The sequence below is a fragment of the Phyllostomus hastatus genome, unplaced genomic scaffold (assembly GCF_019186645.2).
Source record: "Phyllostomus hastatus isolate PE091 unplaced genomic scaffold, TTU_PhHast_1.1 phas_contig_34, whole genome shotgun sequence".
Taxonomy (NCBI): Eukaryota; Metazoa; Chordata; class Mammalia; order Chiroptera; family Phyllostomidae; genus Phyllostomus; species Phyllostomus hastatus.
The window spans coordinates 51334376-51339186 of NW_025333857.1; the positions used below are offsets into that span (position 1 = coordinate 51334376).

The following is a 4811-nucleotide window of genomic DNA, read 5'->3' on the forward strand; positions in this document are numbered from 1 at the left end:
AGAACAACATAAATGTACAAACAAAATTGAAACAGACTCATAGGCACAGAGAGTAGGCTGGTGTTTGCCAAAGGTGAAGAGGGTTAGGGGACTGGGAGAAAGAGGTATAGGGATTAAGAAGCACAAATTTGTTACAGATAGTCGCTGGTATGTAAAGTACAGCATACGGCAATAACTATGGATGGTGGTGGTTAGGTACTGAAAATATTGGGGGGGACATTGTGTAAAGTATGTGACTATCTAACTGCTGTGCCATACACCTGAAACCAATACAAAATAATATTAAAAGCAAATGGTCATTAAAAAATAAAAATTAAAAAATAAAGTAGAGACAAAAATAAAAATATACAAACTTTTTTAAAATTAAAAACCTCATGAGAGCTGATGCTTCCATCTTTGTCTAAGTTTATTCTTTCAGCAAGCTCATCAACTTGGGAATCATCAATGTGAACATGGTAGTAACTACTGAAAAGTTTCCACAAGGAATGAAATTCTTCCCTGGAGATCAGACCTGAGTGATCAGAGTCACTGACATTAAAGATGATTTGCAGGTAAGATCAGTATCTGTACAGAGTTTCAATTAGAATAACTGAGCCTCTTTCACAGGCTTTCGAATGTGGACATGATAGAAGCAGGACACATAGCCACTATTACCATCTTGTGGTGACCAGGTGCGAACTCAGGGCTCTCCCGGGTTAAGTTCAGCCCCAAAACGTTCTCCATGGAAAAAGCCCATTTGCGCATAGAAAGTTTTACTGATTTACTGTGATCTTGAAGTTGTACAGCACGAATGAGGTCAGTTTTTCATGAAATCATTCTCTTTTAATATCCTGATGGCACTACTTTGAATAGGATTCACCCTTTGATAAGAGGCCTTAAGAACATTGCCTTAGTTACATAGCACAGGAAAAATTGAAGGGTCATACCAAAACTCAGCCTGATGTAAACTCCTTGATTGCTGCCTTCTTCATAATAATTAGAAGCAGAAAATGTAGTAATAATCTTCCCATAATGGCAGATTTCAGTATGCTTCAGGCTTTCATTCATGAAAGCATCTTCAACTGGTATTTATTAACAATCTTGGGGGTAATACCTGGTCCAAAATAGCAGCTCCCTCCTTGACACATGTGTTTGTATAACACCCTCTTTTGCCTCTGGGACCACTGCATAGAATATTGATAATCTGTTCCCACTCATGCCTTGTTAAGTGTTCAGAAAGGGGTCCAGTTAAATTGTTCTGAGTCCCCGAGGAGTACCTACTTTATTTCTCTTCAGGTCAGTGACATGGTGTCCATCTGTTGGAATTGTTGGCATTAGCACAGATTTCGTTTTGCTTCTTTCTCTACAGTAGAGTAAATTAAAATCTCTGGACTCTGATATCCCACCATGTATGACCAGGGCTTCCTTGTCAACGTTTGTACCAGTTGGGAGCCAGGCATAGGCGACATCCAAGATTGTTAGATTTTCTTTCCCATGTAGCTTATATTTATGCAAGACTTCTTTTGTGAAGCCATACCTTGTATTTATCAAAAAATCTTCATGGGCCCTGGCTGGTGTGACTCAATTGGTTGGAGTGTCATCCTGTAACTGGAAGTTTGTGGGTTTGATTCTTGGTCAGGACACATACCTAGATTGTGGGTTTCGTCCCTGGTTCAGGCGCATATGGGAGGCAACCAATCGATGTTTCTTTCTCACATTGATGTTTCTCCCTCTCCCTCTCTCTCTCCCTCTCTCTCAAAAGCAATGAAAAAATGTCCTCAAGTGAGGATAAAAAAAAAAATCTTCATGGTTCTTTGTGTTCAAGTGCAGGTCACCAGCACAGACAAGAAAACTCACAAATAGGATTATTAGGATCTCTGAAATTCTTTCCTTGATCTACAAAATCACCATAAAAAACAGGGATTTTTCCTGAGGGGAGACCATTCTTGTAAAAGATAAAGAGATCATCTAGTTTCCCATGCAAATTACCACATATTGTATCTCTTTGGAGGGACAACTTTTTAAAATTAATTTTTTAAATTACATTTCCATTCAGTATTATTCTGTATTAACTTTCAGATATACAACAAAGTGGTTAGAAAAATCATATACTTTACAGAGTCATCCCCCCACCCCCTGCCGCTTCAAGTACCCACCTGGGCCCATATATATTTATCAAGATACTATTGACTATATTCGTGATGCTGTAATCTACATCTCGGTGGCTGTTCTGTAACTATCAATTTGTACTGTTTTTTGTATCTTCACCTTTTTCACCCAGCTCCCAACTCCTCTCCTGCCTGACAGCTGTCAGTCTGCTCTCCGTGAGTCTGTTTCTGTTTTTTTAAGTTTTGTTCATTAGATTCCACATTTAAGTGAAATCATATGGTATTTGTCTTTCTTTGTCTGACTTATTTTCTTAGCATAATACACTCTAGTTTCATTCATGCTATTGCAAAAGGTAAGATCTCATTCCTTCTTTTTGGCCAAGTAGTATTTCGCTGTGTATGTGTGCTTTTTTTATCTGCTTATCTATTTTTTTAATCCACTTACCTATTGATGGGCACTTGGGTTGCTTCCATATCTTTGCTATTGTGAATAATGCTACAGTGAACATTGGGGTGCATATATTCTTTCAAATTAGTGTTTCAGGTTTCTTTGGATATAGTCCCAGAAGTGGAATCGCTGGGTTATAAGGCAATTCCATCTTTAATTTTTTGAGGAATCTCCATGCCGTTTTCCATAGTGGTTGTACCAATCTGCATTCTAGAGTGAGAAGTTTTTATGTGAGTAAAGTTCGGCATTTGCTTCAGGCCTTTCTTGATTTCAGTAGCATTTCTAAGACATAATAAGCATGAAGTATCTGTTTCTTGAATGTCAGTACTTAAGTCAGTATCAGTAAATGTGAGCAGAAATTTCAGCTGAAGGCTACCATAGAAATGTGGGATTTCTATCAGCCCCACATAGATAGTCCTGTCTGTCCTTGTCCTGGATGGTGTGACCAAACAGTCTTTTTGCTAATTCGGAATCATGTGTATGTATGTAGTGTTCCAACATGATGGAAGAGAACTTGGATAGCTGCAGTCCACCTTAATTATTGGTGTTCTAAGTGGACTGGAAGATGGTGACCGCATAGCGTCTGGTCTTCTGCTGAGTGTTGTAATCTTGGTCCCAGGTCTGGATGGTCAGTGCCAACCTTAGTGCATTCTCAGATTTCTTGCCTTTTGTTGAAGGTGAGGTACCACAGCCCATGTCTTCTAGATTGTGTATGTTAAAAACGCTTTGACTTCTCATTCCAAGATGGTGTGAAGAGTGCATTCCTTAGACTGCTCCAGCTTTTTTTGTGTGTGCCGAGAACAGTTAACATGTTATCTGCTCTGTTAAAAATGTTGTAAGTGTATGACACTGTATCTTTAACTATAGGCACTTTGCTGTGCAGCAGCTATCTAGAACCTACCTTGCATAGCTGAAACTTTATACCCACTGAATATCTCCATCTTCCCCTTCCCTCAGCCCCTGACAACCACCGTTCTACCTTCTGCTTCTGTGAGTTGGATTGTGTGAGATATCTTCTATCAGGGCATGTGTCTTCACAAGGGCATATTTGTATTTGATGGGAATCAATTTGTCAAATCATTTACTATTTGAACTTGTGTGACAAATTAATTTGTACATACCTAAAACCCAACACTCCTGAACCCATCTTTGTTTATTTTCATTTCCATTATTCTAGTCCCATAAGTTCAAAGTTATAGTTATTTTAACATAGTTTTGAGCAGTGTTTGTTAATGAACTAATGTTGGTTGAGTACATGCTGAGTATTAAGATTCTTATATCAGTATTCTCATGAGGTGTTATCTTTGTTTATACATAAACTGAGGTTCAGAGAGATTGAATAGTGTGCTGAAGGTCACACAGCTTCCAAGTGTATCATCTGGAAAATAAACCCAGGTCTGGCTCACTCCAAGGCAATAACCAAAGAAAGCTCTTACCACCAAAATCAGGTTTGAGTTATTGGCACAGAACACTGTGAATTACATGTGCAGAAAATAGACTGGGGGACATTAGGCAAGTGTGGCCATGAAAGCTGCTCTGTTTTAGTTGATTTAATTGTCTCCTGCTATTATGCTTGGTTCGGCAGCACATATACTAATTGTCTCCTGCTATTGGCTTGATTGGCTGTGAATGTACTGATAGGACGTAATCAAAGAGCTGAGTGAACCTGGCAGTTGTAAACAGAGTCCCCAGGTCTTCACCAGGCCAACACAGAAGTGAATGTGTCCATTGTTTTTAATAGGCCAAATATTTCTCTTGTGCCCTGGAAGGCAGTTGGGAGAGACATGCTGATATCTCCCTTTGGGGCATTAACTGGAATCAAATTAGTGAAGTGAAGCTTAAGTTGGTCATTTTATTTCCAGTTTATGAAACAGGAAGTGAATGATAGTGGGAGTAGACATATTTTTTTTAGTTCACCAAAGATTACAGATTGTGTCATTGCGATATTTTCATTATAGTAATTACTTCTTGGGCAAAGTAATATGAAAGTATCACTTCAGATAACTTCCCATTTTCCGCTGTGGTTATTATAAGGCAAGTCTTTTCTACTGTATTGACTATTTTAGTAACCAACAGGGACATTTCCCTGTGCCTAGGCTGCTGGTTTCTCAGTGCCGTAGCCCCATGGTCTACATTTAGTTTGTGTCTGTAGGTGATAAGCACAGCTTCCCTACCTGGGATGTGGATAACATCTGTGAAGGTGAAGTATGTATGCCCTCAAAGAACCTGGGGCCTATATGTTTTGAGTGCCTTATGGTCATGACATAATTTTTAAG

General features: G+C 39.0%; 1 pseudogene; it reads right to left on the minus strand.

The window, feature by feature from the left end:
* Positions 1–236: 236 nt before the first annotated feature.
* On the minus strand, positions 237–3231 carry LOC123819601 (annotated as a pseudogene).
* Between the last annotated feature and the right edge of the window lie 1580 nt (positions 3232–4811).